We start from the raw sequence: 23,285 nt of genomic DNA on the forward strand, positions 1-23,285 counted from the left end.
GCTGTAGATGAGGATAGGGGGAGGAGAAGGAGAAATAATATGATATTGACTATACCCTGGACCTGAATTTTACTGGTTTTTGTTTTGCTTTGGTTTCTTATCACATCAATCATGAACATGTAGATATATACTTTCTTTACTTGCCTGAAAAGGAAATATGGAAATATCAGGTTGAAGGTCAGGTAAAATATGTTAGGTAAGTATATTGAACTGTCAGTGAAGTCCAGTATTTACTGAGGTTAGGATGGTAAGAATGTTGATGGTAGTCAGAGAGTGGGATGTTTGAAACTAACATTGTGGATGAATTAAACTTCATGGTGATGATAAATTTGAGTCTCTGACAATAAGCAGTGGACCTCATATTAGGTGGAAGATGAAATTATAGAATAAGAGGAGGTAATGGAAATGAGAAGTTGGGTTCTAAAAGGATCAACTTCATGTTTATTAAATCACAAAATACAATGACAAGAGCAATGTGGATAAGACTAACAAGAGTCTAAAAGCAAAATTCTTCAAGGTTCAAAGGATGGGTGTGTGTCACAGACAGTACTTGACTCTAAAAGGCATATTGGGAGAGATCTGATGATATGGGATCAAAACCTGGGCGGAGAAATGAAAAATAGAATGGAAGCAGCAATAAACACATAGAGCTTATTTTGACCTTCTCCATGCTGTGGTATGCATATTATGGCAGAAAAATAATGGCCTTACTTAAAAATCTACAAGGAACACTTAGTGTAGAGCCAGGTTTCATTCCAAGTAAGAAAGAGAATTGAACGTTCACAGAATTTGAGACTCTAAAGACTTGAAGACTGAAGCTTTAGTTCTGGAGGATAAAGTGAGAAGGTCTAAAGAGTGCTACGAGGAAAGTAAATGTAAATAAATAAATAAATAAAGCATGAGGATTATAGTTGGATGAAAGAGATGCCTTGAGAGTTCTGAGAGTTTTCTTATAAGTTATGTGAAAGGAAAGGAGGCATAGATTACAGCAGAGGTTCCCAAAAGCAGTTATACTAATAGAGAGCCTGTGATTATTGCTTTGGAAAAGGATAGGAGTATATTGTAGGGGCATTCAGCATTGTGAGATTCAATTAATTTAGCTGTTGCCAATGAAAGATAGAGATAGAAACAGAGATGGGCAGTGGGGAGGGCAGAGAGAGAGAAAAGAAATTATAATACATGAGTTGGAAAGTCAATAGAACATTATTTTGATCTTAAAACAGGAGGGAGGCTGAGGACAGCCTGTGTTTAAAGTAAATTAAGTGGTTGCAGTGGGAATGAAATAGAGAAAACATTAGCAAAACATTGTGAAGAACTGATAGGGCATGGTGAGAAAATTTCCTATGGACATAAAATCATGAGATCTGTGAAGATGCGATGTTCTACAATTTCCAAAGTCGTTCAGAATATATTTGTTTAACAATAATAGAAAAATTGTATCTGTATTCTGAAGAGACCAAATTATTTTTTAATTGACTAAAGCTTTGTGTTGGGTTTTAAAAATTTGGGAAACATTTATTTTATTCAAAATAAAAGTTGCAGTAAGATTTGGTAAGACATTAGGTGGTTTTTGTGAAGTATGCTATTATTGTCACCATTTAGCAGCTTGTTAGATCATAATTATCAAAATAAAAAATTCAGGTTTGGAATGGCATTACTCAGTCCTGAAGGATATTTTACTGGAAAAAATATGGTTTTGTGCTGTTCAAATAAAACTTTTTAATGATCTCTTTTTTATTTTACTTTGGTTTTATGCTTATTGAAAGCATTGATTTTATGAGGGTTTCAAAAATTATTTATTATTCCTGCTGCTATATGATAAGTAGAAAGTGCATTAGTCTGAGTCACAGAGCTAACTTTGTTAAATTGGTTAATTGTGATATAGTATGCAAAGCTTGAATGTGAAAATAATTATAATTTGTATATATATGTTAAACAAAAAATAAACCCAACAATGCTTTGTAGCTGATGGAAAATATATTTATTACAAGGCATCTATACAAGATTTATTCTAACATAGAAATTAGTAATCCTACATACACAATATTTAACTCAGTTTTTCCCTGTGAATTATGGACATGGTGAATGTATTTCTAAATTAATACCTACTAGGCAAAATCTCAAGAGCTAAGTCAAACTCGTGTGGGGGTGTGCTACTGAAACTTTTTTTTAAATTTAGAAGCATCTCTACTAGTCTTCGGATATGTACTATTACAGCAAAAAATATTTTGAAAGAGGGTGGTTTTATAAATCAATTCAAAATCAGGTTCCACCATTATTAGACCTCTTGTAATTTTTTTTCCTGTCTCCTCATTTGTAAAATAATGATAATCCACATGTTCTACAAGGTTGAATTCAAAATCATTTATAAAAGAGAGCCTTGTGTCTGTGACTGATGATGATAGTCATATTAATGATACAATAGATAATATTTATTGAACATTTATGTATCAGTGATAACAAAAAGTGTTTTTTGTATATTTTTGTCAAAATTTCTTCAAGACAACTCTATGTAGAATGTATTATTTTAGCTTTCACTTTAGAGATGAAGAATTTGAAACTTAAAATGTTTGCATAACTGGTTTAAAGCTATACTAACTTTAAAAAAAAAAGTGAAGCTAGATTATAAAATCAAGCCTGAACCAATCTGAGACTTAATAACGTTGATAGGTTGTCATGCTAATAAAATACATTCTCTCCATCTTCCTTCTCTCTAAATTTTATATTCTAATTTTGGTTAAGACATATATTCTACTTACCATAGTTAGATAAAAATATGTTTTGAAAGTCCTATAGTTAAAAGAGGCAGATTTGGGATCTTACTCAAGTAGTTTTAAACAATCTCTGGACTCTCTATGGAATTACAGGTTTCATTTTGTTCATACTTTTAGGTAACTTGCTAATGTTCCTTAGTTCTCATTATTTTAGTTCCTGACTTTGAAAACATTTTCCCTTTTTGCTTTCCATATTTTCTTTAATTAAAATCTATATTCCTTTCTATAAGATGCAAATAATATCACACTCTAATGTCTCCCTCAAAAGTCCAATCTCAAGCACTGTAGCAACAATGGAGTCATATCAAACTACTTATGTTTTCTTTAATATGCTTATTGCTTTTCACTTCCTTGCTTGTATGTTATTATCATCACTTAACCAACTCATTAAATACTTCTTGAATTAGCTAAAAGAATAAAAATGAGAAAAGTATATAAAATTATTAACATAATGCCTAGTACATAGTACCTGCTTATTATGTATTTCTATTTTAGCGTGTACTACATCAGACCAAAATTGTGTTGGCATCTTTGCCTCCTTTCTTTCTCTAAAAGAAAAAAAAAATTTGTCCAGAATCTAGTCATTCACTACATCCACTGTTACCACATTAATCCAAGCCAAGATAATTCTCTTTCATCTGAATTAAAGTGGGTGCTTAGCTAATCTGCCATACTCAATCTTTATAGTCTTTCACTTTTTTCAAATGACAGCAAGAGTGATCTTCTTAAAACTGATGGGTAAAATCCCTCCTCAAAATACTAATATTCCCGGGCACCGGGGTGGTTCAGTTGTTAAGTGTCTCATCTGCCTTCGACTCAGGTCATGATCCCAGGGTCCTGGGATTGAACCCCAAGTCACAGGAAGCCTGATTCTCCCTCTCCTACTCCCCTTGCTTGTGTTCCTTCTCTCACTGTCTCTCTCTGTCAAATAAATAAAACCTTTAAAAAATACTAACATTATGCTTAGTGAAATAAGTCAATCAGAGAAAGACAACTATCTTATGATCTCTCTGATAAGAGGATGTGGAGATGCAATGTGGGGAGCTTGAGGGGGGGGCTTTCCTACCCCTTGGGGGTAGGAAAAGAATAAATGAAACAAGATGGGATTGGGAGGGAGACAAACCATAAGAGACTCTTAATCTCACAAAACAAACAGAGGGTTGCTGGAGGAAGGGGGTCGGGAGAGGGTGGTGGGGTTATAGAAATTGGGGAGGGTATGTGTTTTGGTGAGTGCTGGGAAGTGTGTAAACCTGGTGATTCACAGACCTGTACCCGTGGGACTAATAATACATTATATGTTTATTAAATAATACAAAAAATAAAAAATACTAACATCCCTTATTATTTCATGTACTATATATTTTTTTCTCTCTCTCCATCCTTCCCACTGCCTATCTCTATTTCTGTATCTTTCACTCTGTTCCTTCTATACCTATACTAACCTTCCTTATTGTTCTTTGCATATACTGGGCATAATCCTATTTCAGGAATGTGTGAACAGGCAGTCTTATCTTCCCAAAACACTCTTCTCCTGATATCTGCATGGTTCACTTATCCATATCTTTTGAGTCTTTCCCCAAAAAATCAGATGTTTGATGAGACTGTTTGTTTTTATCATCACCTAACATGCTACTGTCTCACTTATTTATACTGCATATTACCTAACTTTCCCAGCAGGCCATGAAAGACTAGAATTTTGTTTGTTTTTATATCAACAGAGTCGGACACATAAAAAATATCCAATAATATTTGCTAAATGAATATATTAACTTCTTCATTTTACTAATGATTAAATAATGAACAGTTTAGTTCCCTAGATTATCCCTAGATTATCTAGTTCCCTAGATTATCTTCCCAAACATAATAGGATAGCAAGTGATACTCAGATTATTTTGGTTGCAAAGAACAAATAGACAATTTACACTACCTAGTGAGAAAGGAATTATTTGTTTAAGTAACTTGTAAAGGTGAGACTCTGTAGTTATGCCATCCACAGTCAGGAGCTCTGAACCACCAAGGCTCTTTAATTTTTTATTTTGGTTATATTCTTTTCCACTGTCAGGAGCCTATGGAGAAACAGGGTCATCTCCATGGGCATGAAAGCCATGTAGCTACATAGAGCTCTGTGCTCAGAAGAACTCTGTACTTGGTTTAAAATTCTCCTATTGCTGTTTCGAGATTGAGCCCTCTATTTTCATCTTGCCCTACACACTCAGCATTATGTAGCTGGTACTCAGTAAAGCCCATGGTCCAATAAGCTATGGACTCTCTTCACACAATTTATCTACTCTCAGGATTAAGGTTTTCTTCTTCCTCCTTCATCTGCTACTAGTGTCAGTTCAAGATATGCAGGGACTCTACTGATCCACATTGAGAACTTTCTCATTTCTCTACAAAGAATTGTATTTGGAAAGGAAGAGATACTTAAGGAGATGAAAGTTTTCTCTTGGAAAAAGGGGAGATCCAGGTGTAAATAAGGATAAAACCACAAGAAAGAATTTGAGAAGTGATACCAATCAAATAAAAATAATATAGGTAGGTACATTACCTTATATAAGTGTTAGCATTTGAGAAAGTATCAATTTTATTAACAATGCCTCTCTTGTTTACACATTTAATCTTCTCTCATTTATCAACATTACAACCAGTATGAATCTTATTATGTAAATCTTTACCCATATTTTGATATTTTTCTTAGAATGAAGTCATAGAAACTGAATTTATAATTTATATTATATGAATAAATTTAGGTTTTGATTCATATTTTCAAATTGAATCCAATAAACATTATGACAATTTATGTCCTTATCAATCATGAAGGTTCTATATTCTCCATATATTTCTCAGACTTCAATATACCTAAAACATCCTTAAACATAATTTGATAGGTTAAAAAAAAATCTCTATAACCTATGTATATTGATTTGCCTTTCTTTGATTCCTTGCAAGACAGAACATAGTTGTTATATATTAGTTATTTCATGCTTCATATTTCTAACTTATGTTCTTTGGTCATCTATTTTTTTTTAAATCAGTTTATAAGGAGGGTTTTAGTTTTGTCTTTTTCACAACTGTGGCAAAGAGTTTTCTAAGATGATTTATGTGTATTTCTTTTATGTTTGATTTACAATGAACCTTTGATGTGTTGGTTTTTCGGGGGGTGGAGTGACAATATTATTCCATTTTAACTATTTTATACTATATTATACTATTATACTATATTATATTATACTATATTATATTATAATGACTATATTATACTGTGACTTCTGTAATACTCCAAATGTAAAATTTCAAACCTGAGTTTATAAAATAATTCTCATAAATCAATTTCATCAAAAAACCATTACCTATCCACCTAAATCTTGACAAATCCCACCAAATTGTATATCAATCTCATGAACTGGCAAAGGAATGGATTAAACCTGTCATGATTCTAACCAGTTTCCATGCACAAAGCACATTATCATCACTTCTCTTTGTCTTTTTTACTCTTTTCTAAATAATGTTTTTGAATATGAATCATCTGAATTTGAAAAGCAAGGAAAGTACATGGAGATAGGCTCCACAGCAACACTGCCTTGAAATTCTTCTGGAGTCATTGACAATCTCCTAAATTCTACGTACACACTCTGAGAAACTACAAACAAAATAAAACAGAAACAGCAAAGGGGGAACAAACATAAGATTCACTATTTCTACATTTATTTATTTAACATCCTGTCTGACTCAAGAAAGAGAAATATCACAAGAAAGAGAAATAAGTGGATTAAGATTGGAGAAGATAATAAGAAAGTAGATAGAAGATAATAAAAATAAGAAAATATTCATTATTTGTAAGTAATGACTGTTTAGCTAGAAATCAAGTTTTATAAATTATTGGAAATAAGTGAATTTAGCAAGGTTGTTAAAAGTAAAGTCAATATACAAAACTCAGTTGTATATTACATATACTAGCAACAAACAAAGAAAATTAAAAAAAAAAAAAAATTCAGAGAAATGTAATTAGAGGCGCACCTGGGTGGCTCAGTGGGTTAAAGCCTCTGCCTTCGGCTCAGGTCATGATCTGAGGGTCCTGGGATGGAGCCCTGTATAGGGCTCTCTGCTCAGCAGGGAGCCTGCTTCCTCCTCTCTCTGCCTGCCTCTCTGACTCCTTGTGATATCTCTGTCTCTGTCAAGTAAATAAATAAAATCTTTAAAAAAAAAAGAAAAAAGAAGAAAGAAATGTAATTAGGAAACAGACACCAGAAAGTCTAAAATTAAGAAGAACTTCAAAGCTAAGTGTTGGTGATAATGTGTAGCAATTGGAATTTTCTGTTTCTTATGGAAGTCTAAAAAGGTACAATTGCTTTAGAATATTGATTCATTGTATTAAAGCTAAATATATGCAAATAAAATAAATCATTAACTTCCTCTCTGAATCAGAAATTATTACCTCTATCTACCAAAAAAATTCACAAGTATTTATAATGGTTTTACTTGTGATAGTCACAACTGGAAACAACTGTCCATCAAATATGGAAGAGTTAAATATATTGTGATATATTTGTATATGGGAATATTAAAGAGCAATAGAGAAGAATGAACTCCTGACATGCAGCTTGGATAAACTCATAGACAGAACTTTTAGGGAAATAATTAGTAAAATAATTTTTATTTATTAATAAGTAATCTGTAATTTCTATTACAAATTCAAAAACAGACTAAAGTAACCTGTGGTGGGAGTAAAAAAAACAATAACCATTATGGGGTTTACTGTTTGATAACTTTCTGGTGTGGAAATATTCTACATTTTTATCTGGGTGGTAGATGTATATGTAAATGTTTATGTGAATACTTTCTAAATGTGAGCTTAAGATTATTAAAATTTATTTTTTAAGCTTTATCACAATAAATGATTATCTAAAATAGGTTATATAATATTGCTTTCTTTTTTCCTGATTCAGCAATACATATTCACCTACATTCTCATTCTGAAGAAACATCCAGGGAAGCAGAATGCTGTTGTTATGTCACTATGGTACCATGTTAATTTTATCAAGAATATGAAGGAAAATGGTGCCTGGGTGGCTCAGTTGTTTAAGCGACTGCCTTCAGCTCAGGTCATGTTCCTGGAGTCCTGGGATTGAGTCCTGCATCAGGCTCTCTGCTCAGCAGGGATTCTGCTTCTCCCTCTGACCCTCCCATTATTACGCTCACTGTCTATCTCTTTCTATCTCTCATAAAAATAAAATCTTTAAAATATATGAAGAAAAAATGGTGGTAGATCCAAACTAACAAATACATACACATTTACAAGAATAATCCTCCTATAATCCTTGAACTCCAGCCCACTCATAGGTCACTAAGTATTTTCAATACAGAAGTGACCCTGAACTTCTCAGTTTGACTTTGAAGATGTGTTTTTGATCCTCTCTACCTCCAGATACTAGAGAATCTGAGTGATTTTCTCAAGATCCTCTAAAAACAAAACAAATGAATTATTTTGTAAATATCACATTATGAATATGAAAAACTCATTTTGCTTCTATTCCCCCTTAAAATAAGTGAGGGAATGCATCTACATAAATTTTCCATTAACTCTGGAAAGGTCATTGTATTTTTATAGTCCCTGAAGATTTTAACTAAAATATTTAAGACCATTCAACTGAATAAAATGTATGCATATTAAAAAAGAAAGAAAATACATGGTTTCTGATCCAATCAATGTTATTTTAAGAGGAATGAGCATAGTGCTCATGAGAGATGAGTGAAACTCAAAAATAAAAGAGACTATAAAAAATATTACTCATGCACTAAGAATTTGCACTCTAAATCTTTGCATTTTTCCCCATTGTATTATAGGCTTTGGGGTAAGTTATCCTTTTGCCTATGTCTTATTTATAAATGAAAACACTTGCTCCCATCGTTTATTGAGCTAGTTTAGTCCATGACTGTTGGCAAATAGCAGTTAACTAAAGCTTAAACAATTTTTAAAAAAAATTTTTATAAACATATAATGTATTATTAGTCCCAGGGGTACAGGTCTTTGAATTTCCAGGTTTACACACTTCATAGCACTCACCATAGCACATACCGTCCCCCATGTCCATAACCCCACCACCCTCTCCCTAAGCTCCTCCCCATAGCCCCCCTCAGTTTGTTTTGTGAGATTAAGAGTCTCTTATGGTTTGTCTCCCTCCCAATCCCATCTTGTTTCATTTACTCTTTTCCTACCCCCTAAACCCCCCACGTTGTATCTCCACTTCCTCATATCAGGGAGATCATATGACAGTTGTCTCTCTGCGATTGACTTATTTTGCTAAGCATAATACCCTCTAGCTTCATCCACGTCATTGCAAATGGCAAGATTTCATTTCTTTTGATGGATGCATAGTATTAAATTGTGTGTGTGTGTTTGTGTGTATGTATATGTATATATATATATATATATATATATATATATATATATATATGTGGTGTATATATATATATATATATACACATATCATTGTGTATATATGTGTATATACACATATATACATATATATGAGATATATATATACCACAGCTTCTTTATCCATTCATCTGTTGATGGACATCTAGGTTATTTCCATAGTTTGGCTATTGTGGACATTGCTGCTATGAACATTATGGTGCATGTGCCCCTTCGGATCACTACATTTGTATCTTTAGGGAAAATACCCAGTAGTGCAATTATTGGGTCAAAAGGTAGCTCTATTTTCAACTTTTTAAGGAACCTACATGCTGTTTTCCAGAGTGGTTGCACCAGTTCGCATTCCCACCAACAGTGTAGGAGTTTCCCCTTTCTCTGCTTTTTCACCAGCATCTGTCATTTCCTGACTTGTTAATTTTAGCCATTCTGACTGGTGTGAGGTAATATCTCATTGTGGTTTTGATTTGTATTTCCCGATGCTGAGTGATGTGGAGCACTTTTTCATGTGTCTGTTGGCCATCTGGGATGTCTTCTTTGCAGAAATGTCTGTTCATGCCCTCTGCCCATTTCTTGATTGGATTATTTGTTCTTTGGGTGTTGAGTTTGATAAGCTCTTTATAGATTTTGGATACTAGCCCCTTATCTGATATGTCCTTTGCAAATATCTTCTCCCATTCTGTCAGTTATCTTTTGGTTTTGCTAACTGTTTCCTTTGCTGTGCAAAAGCTTTTGATCTTGATGAAGTTCCAATAGTTCATTTTTGCCCACGCTTCCCTTACCTTTGGCAATGTTCCTAGGAAGAAGTTGCAGCAGCTGAGGTCAAAGAGGTTGCTGCCTGTGTTCTCCTCAAGGATTTTGATGGAGTCTTTTCTCAGATTGAGGTCCTTCATCCATTTTGAGTCTATTTTTGTGTGTGGTGTAGGGAAATGGTTCAATTTCATTTTTCTGCATGTGGCTGTCCAATTTTCCCAACACCATTTATTGAAGAGGCTGTCTTTTTTCCATTGGACATTCTTTCCTGCTTTGTTGAAGATTAGTTGACCACATAGTAGAGGGTCTATTTCTGGGCTTTCTATTCTGTTCCACTGATCTACGTGTCTGTTTTTTGTGCTAGTCTTGATGATGACAGCTTTTTAATAGAGCTTGAAGTCTGGAATTGTGATGCCATGAACTTGGCTTTCTTTTTCAATATTCCTTGGCTATTCAAGGTCTTTTCAGGTTCCATATAAATTTTAGGATTATTTTTCCATTTCTTTGAAAAAATGGATGGGGTTTTGTTAGGGATTGCATTAAATATGTAGATTGCTTTAGCTACCATAGACATTTTCACAATATTCTTCCAATCCATGAACATGGAACATTTTCCCATTTCTTTGTGTCTTCCTCAATTTTTTTTCATGAGTACTTTATAGTTTTCTGGGTATAGTTTCTTTGCTTCTTTAGTTAGGTTTACTCCTAGGTATCTTGTGGTTTTGGGTGCAATTGTAAATGGGACTGACTCCTTAATTTCTCTTTCTTCTGTCCTATTGTTGGTGTAAAGAAATGCAACTGATTTCTGTGCATTCATTTTATATCCTGACACTTACTGAATTCCTGTACAAGTTCTAAAAGATTTGGAGTGGAGTCTTTTGTGTTTTCCACATATAGTATCAGATCATCTGCGAAGAGTGATAGTTTGACTTCTTTGCTGATTTGGTTGCCTTTAATTTCTTTTTGTTGTCTGATTGCTGAGGCTAGGACTTCTAGTACTATGTTGAATAGCAGTGGTGATAATGGATATCCCTGCCGTGTTCCTGACCTTAGCGGAAAAGCTTTCAGTTTTTCTCCACTGAGAATGGTGGGTTTTTCATAGATGGCTTTGATGATATTGAGGTATGTGCCCTCTATCCCTACACTCCGAGGAGTTTTGATCAGGAAGGGATGCTGTACTTTGTCAAATGCTTTTTCAGCATCCATTGAGAGTATCATATGGTTTTCTTTTATTAATGTATTGTATCACATTGATTGATTTGCAGATGTTCAACCAACCTTACAGCCCTGGAATAAATCCCACTTGGTCGTGGTGAATAATCCTTTTAATGTACTGTTGGATCTTATTGGCTAGTATTTTGGTGAGAATTTTCGCATCTGTGTTCATCAAGGATATTGGTCTGTAATTCTCTTTTTTGATGGGATCCTTGTCTGGTTTTGGGATCAAGGTGATGCTGGCCTTATAAAATGAGTTTGGAAGTTTTCTTTCCATTTCTATTTTTTGGAATAGTTTCTGGAGAATAGGAATTAATTCTTCCTTAAATGTTTGGTAGAATTCCACTGGGAAGCCATCTGGCCCTGGGCTCTTGTTTGTTTGGAGATTTTTGATGACTATTTCAATCTCCTTACTGGTTATGGGTCTTCAGGTTTTCTATTTCTTCCTGGTTCAGTTGTGGTAGTTTATATATCTCTAGGAATGCATCCATTTCTTCCAGACTGTCAAATTTGCTGGTGTAGAGTTGTTCATAATATGGTCTTATAATTGTTTGTATTTCTTTGGTGTTGGTTGTGATCTCTCCTCTTTCATTCATGATTTTATTAATTTGGGTGCTTTTGCTTTTCTTTTTGGTAAGTCTAGACAGGGGTTTATCAATCTTATTAATTCTTTCAAAGAACCAGCTCCTAGTTTCATTGATATGTTCTTTTGTTTTTTTTGTTTCTATTTCATTGGTTTCTGCTCTGATCATTATAATTTCTCTTCTCCTGCTGGGTTTAGGCTTTCTTTGTTGTTCTTTCTCCAGCTCCTTTAGGTGTAGGGTTAGGTTGTGTATTTGAGACCTTTCTTGTTTCATGAGAAAGACTTGTATCACTATATATTTTCCTCTCAGGACTGCCTTTGCTGTGTCCCACATATTTTGAACTATCATTTGTTTCCATACATTTTTTCAATTCTTCTTTAACTTCCTGGTTGACCCATTCATGCTTTGGAAGGATGCTGTTTAGTCTCCTTGTATTCAGGTTCTAGCCAGGCTCAAAAAAGGCATGGAAGATATTAGAGAAACCCTGTCTGGAGAAATAAAAACCCTTTCTAGAGAAATAAAAGGACTAAAATCTAAACAAGTTGAAATTTTAAAAAGCTCTTAATGAGGTGCAGTAAAAAAATGGAGGCTCTTACTGCTATGATAAATGAGGCGAAGAAAGAATTAGTCATATAGAAGACCAAATGACAGAGAATAAAGAAGCTGTGCAAAAGAGAGACAAACAACTACTGTATCATGAGGGGAGAATTCGAGAGATAAGTGATACCATAAGATGAAACAACATTAGAATAATTGGGATTCCAGAAAAAGAAGAAAGAGACAGGGGAGCAGAAGGTATATTGGAGAGAATTATTGGAGAGAATTTTCCTAATATGGCAAAGGGAATAAGCATCAAAATCCAGGAGGCACAGAGAACCCCCCTCAAAATCAATAAGAATAGGTCCACACCGCATCATCTGATAGTAAAATTTACAAGTCTAAGTGACAAAGAGAAAATCCTAAAAGCAGCCCGGGAAAAGAAGTCTGTAACATATAATGGTAAAAATATTAAATTGGCAGCAGGCTTATCCACAGAGACCTGGCAGGCCAGAAAGAACTGGCATGATATATTCAGAGCACTAAATGAGAAAAACATGCAGCCAAGAATACTATATCCAGTTAGGCTATCATTGAAAATAGAAGGAGAGATTAAAAGCATCTAGGACAAACAAAAACTGAAAGAATTTGCGAACACCAAACCAGCTCTACAGGAAATATTGAAAGGGGTCCTCTAAGCAAAGAGAGACCATAAAAGTAGTAGATCAGAAAGGAACAGAGACAATATAAAGTAACAGTCACCTTACAGGCAATACAATGGCACTAAATTCATATCTCTCAATAGTTACCCTGAATGTTAATGGGCTAAATGCCCCAATCAAAAGATACAGGGTATCAGAATGGATAAAAAACCCAAACCCATCAATATGCTGCCTACAAGAAATTCATTTTAGATCTGAAGACACCTCCAGATTTAAAGTGAGGGCGTGGAAAATAATTTGCCATGCTAATGGACATCAGAAAAAAGCTGGGGTGGCAATTCTTATATCAGATTAATTAGATTTTAAGCCAAAGACTATAATAGGAGAGGAGGAAGGACACTATATCATACTCAAAGGTTCTGTCCAACAAGAAGACCTGACAATTTTAAATATTGATGCCCTGAATATGAGAGCATCCAACTATATAAACCAATTGATAACAAAATCAAAGAAACTCATCGACAATAATACAATAATAGTAGGAAACTTTAACACTCCCCCACTGAAATGGACAGATCATCCAAGCATAAGATCAACAAGGAAAAAAAGTTCTTAAATGACACACTGGACCAGATGGACATCACAGATACATTCATAACATTACATCCCAAAGCAACAGAATACACATTCTTCTCTAGTATACATGGAACATTCTCTAGAATAGATCACATCCTGGGTCATAAATCAGGTCTTAACCAGTATCAAAAGATTGGGATCATTCCCTGCATATTTTCAGACTACAGTGCTCTGAAGCTACAACTGAATCACAAGAGGAAATTTGAGTTAAACACATTTTAACCTAACCTCCTTAGCACTGCATTATAATTCACCAAACAACTCACAGGCAATAAAATAATGCCCTCTTCAGCCAAGGGATAGTCACGTTATGAGTTCATACTACTGGAGAACTAGAGTCTTTAGCTTTTAGACACAAAATACTGTATGAAGACATATTATTCACTTGATTGAGAAAGAAATTGAAACTCATATAGATTACATAAAGGAAAGGAAGGATTGAAGTGAAAAATACTGGTGTACTTATAAAATAAAGAACTTCCTAATTGGGGAGTAGTCTAAAATGTTTGTTGGGGAGAAAATGAGATTTAAGTGGAATTCTAATAACTACTAATAATTGATTTAGTGATAATAAGCAAGGAGAATATGAAACAGTGGTGAAGTCCTATAGCATGGCTGATGGTTAGGGGGAAAGAATTTCACATTTATTGATCACTTTCTATTATATAGGTGTGATAAAAGCATTAATCAAAGACAGAAGAGTGATTTTTACAAAACATGGCAATGCCATTTACCTCACTAGAATAAAAGTATAAATTTCTAATGTGAAGAAAGAATAATTGATTTTTTCTTGATAGAATTATTAATATACTAAAGAATTGGCAATATTTGTTTCATTTACAGCACAACTAAAGTACTTTTATCTCTTGAGAATAATCTTTGCCATATTATTCACTTGTTTTCATTTGTCTTTTTAGTACTAAAATTTAATCAGAAAATTTAAATCTTAAAAAAAAAGAAAATTTAGATACTACTAGAAAATTTAAATATTAAGTGATAGCAGATAAATAAAATTTAAATCTAAAATAATAAAGCATCTAAATCAAATAATAAATACCTAAGGATACAGCCAAAGTTTCTCTACACTTAAAACTATATTTTCTATAAATAAAAGCTATGAGTTAAAGTTCAACTACTAAAAATACAGTAACAATTGGGAAACCTAAGAAGCATAAAAAGTAATGATTGATAGTATTTTATAAGTTATGATAATGTATGTACTTGCTTTGGTCTTTACAACAACTCTTTGAAGTAAGTACTTGCCACAGATGTGTTTCACAGGAGATTAACATGTTGGAAGTATAATAGTGTGTTTGGCAAGGAGAAAGAAAACACCTATAAGAAAGCAGACAGGAAGTAGGAATGAGTAGGGGGAGAATTTGCAGTGAGATGCTCAGTATTTTCTGTGAGAAGCTCTAATGCTACAAAAGCATTTCATAACTGTATCCTTGGGATAAGTGATAGGGTCTTTGTATCTCCATCAGAAGTAATTGTGTGCCTCTGGGTAAAGTGTGACTGGTCGAGGTGGTTCCCTTCAAACAAGAAAATTCTCAGTAACTGAAAGAAAAGAGATAAGAAGGCCACTAAATTCACATTGGCCCTTTATCTATAAAAGTTTCCTGATAGTATGATTTAGAGGTAGAGCCCAAATGAAGAACCAAGTGAAGGAAACAACAGTCAGATAGATAGGCTGAAACAACTGAAACTCACAGGGGAGAATTCCAGAGAGGAAGAAACAGCATGCAGGAAGACCCCCATATTCAGGGTAGGTTTCCCAAGGTTTATTTGGCTAGGAGTTGAACTGAACATGAACAGGATAAAATTCTGTCAGACTTCTAAAGTGATGAAAGTAGAAAAAGGTACTTAATGTGTAATAGTGCCCTGGACCAACCAGGGGTGAGAAATAAGACACACAAGGACTAACACTAGTATAAACCTTATCAAAAACTAAAGACACAGAAAGATGGAAAGTTGCTTAAGAATTAAAATTTTGCAGGAAAAAATTCAACATTGTTAAAAGAAAGACCAAATAAACCAGATCCCTAATATAATCCAGATGGGGAAAGAAAGTTAGAGAACTTCAAATAAACCTATCTGATGTGATAATTGATGAAAGGGGTCACTATGATATGTAGAAATACAATGAGTGGTCAGGTTCATGTCCCAGAATAAGAGAATAGAGAAAAAGGCAGGAAAAATATTTAAAGACGTAATTGTTGAAAATTTCACACTTTTTAAAAAAAGATTTTATTTGAGAGAGAAAGAGAGAGAGAGCATGAGAGAGAGATTATGAGCAGGGGGAGGGCAGAGGAAGAAGCAGACACCCTGCAGAGCAGAGACCCTGTTGCTGGGATCATGACCTGAGCCTAAGGCACACACTTAACCAACTAAGCCACCCAAGGGCCTGAAAATTTCACACTTTTATTGAAAAAATCAATATATAGATACCAGAAATCAGTGAACTCAAATAGACCCAACATGGTGAAACAGAAACAAACAAGACAAAGAGAGAGAGAAAGGAGGAGAAGGAGAAGTCAAGAAGAAAGGAAAGTTACCAAACCAGGGCTCTATACTCAACAAAATCTTGCAAAAAAATGAATATGAAATAAATCAAATTTCAGGTAAATAAAAACTGAGTATGAATGATAATTCTTCAGACTGAATACAAATGAAATTTTTTCTTTATATTAAACAGACTCTATAGGAAATAATGAAAAACACTGGCAATTATAAGTATATACTAAACATGAGAGACTGAGTTTCCCCCTTAATTTGTACAAATGTCTATATCTATCTAAAGTAAAAATTATATCATTAGAATGTGTGGCTTATAAGTATATAAAAGTAAAATCTATGATAATAATACTATAGGATAGTCAAAAAAGTAGAATTATATGCTTGCAATATTACATTTGTAAAGTGTGAATTATGAAGAATAAAGTATGAACTAGTAATACAGTAATTCTAATTATTAAAAATGAACATTTTAATAAGCAGAAAATGTAGTCAGAAAAAACTTAGCTAATTAGCCCATTGTACATATAAAATGTAATAAAGAGCTAATTTGTAAAGTGATGAAATAAAATAAAAATGAAGAATAAAAATATGATGGAACAGAGAAATAGAACCAAGTTGAGCAAAAAAACAAAAACAAAAACAAAAAAAACTAGCAAGATAGAACATTAACATCAACACCCATCAGAGACCAACTTAAGTGATAGTGAATAAATAAGTTAATTAAAATAAATCAATTCAAAATGTAATGCAACCTTTCATAAATCTTTAGGTAGCTTCTAAACAGTTCAAACATAGACCTATCCAATTACCAAGAAAATCTACTCCTATGTGTATACTCAAGATAACAGATTACATGTATCTACAAAATAATGTTTTTAAAAAATTATTTAATTAATTTAAAATTTAATTGATTTAAAATCAATTTTTTTAAAAAATATTTATGCTAGAGAGTTAGAGAGTACAAGCAAGGGGAGCTGCAGGCAGAAGGAGAGGGAGAAGCAGGCTTCCCACTGAGCAAAGAGTCAGATGTGGGGCTCGATTTAGGACCCTAAGATTATAACCTCAGCCAAAGGCAGAGGCTTAACTGACTGAGCCACCCAGTCACCCCTCCACAAAATTATTTAAACAAAAATGTTCACAGCAGCTTTATTCAGAGTAGCCTAAAAATCAAAATAGTCTGAATGCCTCCCAATAGATAGAATATGGCATATCCATATAATAGATTAGTACAGAGCATTAAATTGAAAGAACTACAGACATACATCAACATGGATGGATTTTAGAGCATTATACTAAGTAAGTGAAAAAAGTGTGTAATTGTGTGTTTCCACTTATATGAATTTCAGTAATAGATAGAATATTTGATGACAAAATTAAGAATGGTTATCTCTGGGGATGGGATGTTTAATTAGGAAGTGTCATAGAACACTCTAGAGTTATTTGGTTGAATTTTTCCTATCAAATTGTGGATAATTTATATTTAGTTATGAGCAGTCAGTGTTAGTAACCTTTTCTCTATCTTAAGTGTTTATTTTCCATCATAACTCTTGTTTTTCTACTTTGTTATTTTTTTTTGCAAAAAGAAATAATACATTGTCATTTAAATCATATTTGCTGATATTTCCTATGCTATATATGTTATATAATATTTCTTAAACAGTTATGTTATGCAAACCATTCTAAGTATTTTTTAAAATTGGTTTGATTTATATTTTTAGTACATTTACTTTTTTAAATATAGTATTGGTCACAATATGATATTTATAATTTTTCTATTCACTGGTTTAATGGCTTATTTCTTAGCTGGCCATAATATTATGACACTTTCTAGAGTGATCAATATTATATTGACAGAGCTACCAGAATAGCTGTAGGTACTCTACATTATTCTGACTGAAAAAGGGAACTCGTAATTTATTCTGACTCAATGTGAATAACTTCATTAGAGTTTTATAGAACAATTACATTGCTCATATTTCCAAATAACTATAAACCAAAATACTAAATAATATTTTTATTTAGATAATGAATAAATATTTATCTGTTGCTTTTTTCCCTAGATACAGTAACTAGATTAAGAAATAACAGGACAAGGAATTGCTTTTAAATTAGGTCTTCACCATTGAAATAACTGGAAAATATTGCCAGGCACTTGTAATCTTTCCTGCTGTGGCTATTTGAATCCCTGCAGAGTTCCGAAGACAACTTTTATGCCATATTCACTACAAAGAAGATATGGAGACTGAAGCTATGGAAAACCATTTCTAAGTTAATCACTTTTCTTCAATAAAACAACAGTTGGGCTCTAAAGGACTGCAATGTAGTTTCAGAAAATTGAATTGTCATGAAATAAATTTTTAAGAATTATGCAACATGCATTTCACTTAACATTACCCCAAAACTACATCTTTAAAGATTCATGGTACTGAAATTTAGAACCTATCATGAGGCAACCATCACATTCATGGTGTGATCTCTATGGCAATGAACTTTGAACATTTGTTGATTAATCCATTAAACTCACTTAACCACCAGTGATACTCCTTTGTATCATCCTATATTATCCTGAACATAATCATCCTATATTATTAGGACTTACTTCTATAACACGTTTGTATAAAGCTTTGCAAGTAGGAATGGTCACATGGAGGATTATTTTCCTAATTTCATAAGACAAAATGCTGTATCCCATTCCCACGTTAAACTGATTATAGGAAAGTATGTATATACATATGATTAATAAAATTAGAAAGATGCTTCTGAAACTGTAGATAGTATGTAAATATTAATCTTCCTATATTTTCTGTGAAATATTCTGAAACTATGTGAAAATTCCATGATGTAAAAATAAAAGTTGAATAATTAGAAAAGACTTAAGTTAAATATTTCATTATATTACCTTTAGAATATATAAAAATAAATAGTATTTCATCCATAGCAATTATATATAAGAAGACAATTTGAGATACTTAAGAATCTACATGTTATGCTTATTTGTACAATAAACTGAAAGACCCCAAAAAACTTGAGCCAGATAATTTTCAGATGATGGTAATGACTCTATTTCAAAACTGGTGTGAAGAGATAGGTTGACAGAACATTTTAATATTTCAGAGATTACTATCGGACTTGAGATCAGATACTAAGAGAAAAGCAAAGGAAGGAATAAAAGACAAAAATCAATCTTATTAGAGCTCACTAGTGATATTAATTCTTTTTTTAAAAAAAGATGTATTTATTTTAAGGAGAAAGAGTGCTTGCAAGAGTGGGTAGAGGGGCAGAGGGAGACAGTCTTCAAGTTGGCTCTTTGCTGAGTAGTATTCTTTTCATAAAATTTGCCTATGCAAAAAGTCTTTACAGTCATGAATAATGTAAATTGTTCACTATATTTTAGCTGCCACTTCTAGACAAAATAAGTCAATGGTCTAATTGATATTAATTGACTATTTTTATAGTTTACAAAGGTGGAGAGTAGAAAAGTAGAAAAGAGATGGAATTAAGTAGAATAAAATGACTAATAAGTCACATTGTAAAAAAAAAATCTAAAAATTCCATTTATCTATAGCTGATGGGACAAAAATTAAATATAAATATATATATATATATATATATATATATATATATATATATATATCTTTAGGTAAACAGAGTTAACCACAAAAAGAAGAAAAACAGTGATGAAACTCTGCTAGTAGTTTAGACATGAAAAATCAGTGGATACTATGTGGTGACATTTTATTTACAGATGTAAAGGAAGTTATGATCAAAACTAAAAATGGAAATAAAACCATTACATAGTCTTAGCAGGAGTGAAACCAGTGGCTGGTTTGAAAAGGAAAGACACTTGTTGCTCTTTCTTAAAAGATCTTTGGTATAGTTTGATATGTATCTGCAAATTTAAAGATATGAGAATACCCATAATAATAATCAGATAGGAGTCTAAGAAAAAATAAATCAATTCTGAATATGAAAACAAAGATATTTAGAAACTAGGAAGGAATACAACACACGATTTATGGAAGAAACATGAATAATAAAATTCTGAGGAAAAACCAAACGTATAAAATAAGAAATGTATAAAACGGGAAGGATGTAGGGTGCCTGGATGACTCAGTAGGTTAAGAGTCTGCCTTTGGCTCAGGTCACAATCCAGAGGTCCTGGGATCAAGTCCTGTATCAGGATCCCAGTTCCGGGGAGTCTGATTGTCTCTCTACCCTTCCCCATCCTGCTTGTGATCTCTCTCCCTCGCTCTCTCTCACTCAAATAAATAAATAAAATCTTACCAAAAAAAATGGAAGGATGTAAAAAATGTTCTGTTGTTTTTTATGAACAGAAGGACAAAGTATCTTTTTTTAAAATTGTTTTTATTTATTTTATCTGTGAGAGAGAGCATGAGAGGGGAGAAGCCAACTCCCTGTGGAGCTGGGAGCCCAATGTGGGCTCATGACCTGAGCTGAAGGCAGTTGCTTAAAACTGAGTCACCCAGGTGTCCAGCAAAGTATCTTTTCAGTTGTTAATTCTTCCTTAAATATTCTATAAAATTAAAATTATAGTATTTATAGCCAGGAGCCTATTTAGGGTAAATTTCACAAACAATATCAACTTATAATATAGAAAAATTAATATATAATATTTGTCAGAAATACATATAAAAGATAAAGAGATGTTACTAATTTATCAATTATTTTATAGTTAAAATGATGAAGATAGGAATATGTAGACAGAAGAAGTAAGATTTTATTCCAAAGCATATGGACATTCAGGGTATCATCAAAGAACTTGCTCAAAAATTTTTGGGTTTTCTATAGGTATTTGGACTCTAAAGCAGTCATTTGGAAAACAGAAAATCTGAAGTTTCACTTTAATTCTTAAAAAAAAATAAAGTTAAAAATCATAAAAATTAGATATGATTAAAGGTTTAAAAGTGGAAAGCATGAAAGCTGTTCTTTAGAAGGCATAAATACAAAGTAAAACAAAAATTACTAATAACAGTCCAATTTACACATGAGGAAATTAGGATAACATGAAGTTTATTTGCCTAAGGACATAGAATTAAGTATTCGCATAGTTTGGATACTAAGTCATTCTTTGAATTTATTTAGTACATGCTTGTGTTATTATCATAATTAAAATGATCCCCTATTAGTATTAGCTAAATGAACGTCTCCAAATAGCATTACAGTTATTAAATAGTCCTTAATCAAGGAAATGTTTTTGATTTGTTTAGGTTCATTAGGTGGCTGTAAATGGTTTAATTCAGTTTGCTAGTGAGTAAAGCTAATGAAACAAGATCATGGATCTTTTATTCTCAGTATTAAGTGATTCATTTTCTACATACACGTAGTACTTAGACTGAACTTTCATCAGAAGATTTCTTTTTTTTTTTTAAACAAGGAGAATCTTTTTTTTTTTTTAAGATTTTATTTATTTATTTGACAGAGAGAGATCACAAGTAGGCAGAGAGGCAGGCAGAGAGAGAGGAAGGGAAGCAGGCTCCCTGCTGAGCAGAGAGCCCGATGCAGGATTCGATCCCAGCACCCTGAGATCATGACCTGAGCCAAAGGCAGCGGCTTAACCCACTGAGCCACCCAGGCGCCCCAGAAGATTTATTTCATCATATTTTACATTTTAGGGACCTGAAGACACAAGTGATTCAGTCCATGGTAAGCCTGTAGCACCAAGACTGTAGCTTATTCATCATTGTATCCCCATAGTAGACGGAGAAAACTTTGAGCTGACTTATTGTGTACGTAAAAAATATTTATTATACAAGTATTCTATATGCTGAATGTTTATTAGTTTAATCAAGGGAAAATTTGAGTATAGGTGTGCATAATAAAATTTAAAAGGTTTGCTTTTGTCTATGAATATACTTCATGTGTACACCATAAAAGACTTCATGAGTAGGGAAGGTTGTTTAAGTACAAATAGGTTATAGAATGATGAATGAATATTTAGGAATGAAAGCAGTGAAAAAATATAATTACTAGACTAGGGGCATTTATATTTTTCCTTAACAACTTATGGCAACTTTTATACTACCAGTTGTCTTGTAAACATCTACTTAAGATCTGACATGGTAATTAATTTCTCCTCCTTTGTATCTTAACTCATAGTGGGTGAAATTAAATTAAATATATATATATATATATATTTATGAATAATATAAGTATATAAATAATACTTTCAGTGCTTATCAACCCCAAAGGAGGAACACGTAAGGGACATCTTTAACATATTAATTCAGTACATACATACAAAACTTTTATCAAACACCCTTACCTCTTGGGCATATTTTATTTTCTTCTATTTCAGTTTTTAAACATTCTGATTGTGATGCAGTAAACTGATTTCCAAACTCAATGTATTACTTCTCACAGGATGGAAAACATTCTAACACATAAAACATTTTAAACACATACTACATGCACAGATTTTGTTTAACTTTTTGTTTTGATTTCCTTAATTTGTAAGGCATATTCAAATGAAAAAAATATATAGGATATAGAAAAATATTTAGAAATGAATGTGAAAATATAGTTACTTTATATATCTTTTAGTTTTAGATTTATATGAATCCTTTAGTTTTCCATACTAAAAGAAAGTTAACAATTGAAATATTTAATTTTTTCCTGTACTTCCTACCTCTTATTTGCTTTTTATTTTATAAAGTCTCTAACCCAGTTCTATGGCTTTATAAATATTTACAACACATGGTAGTACTGGTAGAGTTATAAACAGTCATGATGTTGGTCTTCCTGATTACTCAAATTGCATTTGTTGTTTTTTTTTTTAATAAATGCCTTGTTAAAACACTGCTAAAATGTCCCTTTACATAGACAAGTATAAAGTTCAATTCTGTAAATGACCTGCTTTCAGGAGTCTTATGTACTGTAGACTTCAATAAACTTCAGAGGTTTGGAAAAGATGGTCTCCAAAGCCACCAAGAAAGACAATATTCCACAATGAAAAATAGCTATGTATAAAGAATGCTGTGAAGTCACCGAAGCACAGGCCAGCCTAATGCCCAGTCATTAGCTATGACCCTTTTTTTTTTTTTTTTTAAGATTTTATTTATTTATTTGACAGAGAGAAATCACAAGTAGACGGAGAGGCAGGTAGAGAGAGAGGAAGGGAAGCAGGCTCCCCGCCGAGCAGAGAGCCCGACGCGGG

The sequence above is a fragment of the Mustela nivalis genome (genome assembly GCF_964662115.1).
Source record: "Mustela nivalis genome assembly, chromosome: 2".
Lineage (NCBI taxonomy): Eukaryota > Metazoa > Chordata > Mammalia > Carnivora > Mustelidae > Mustela > Mustela nivalis.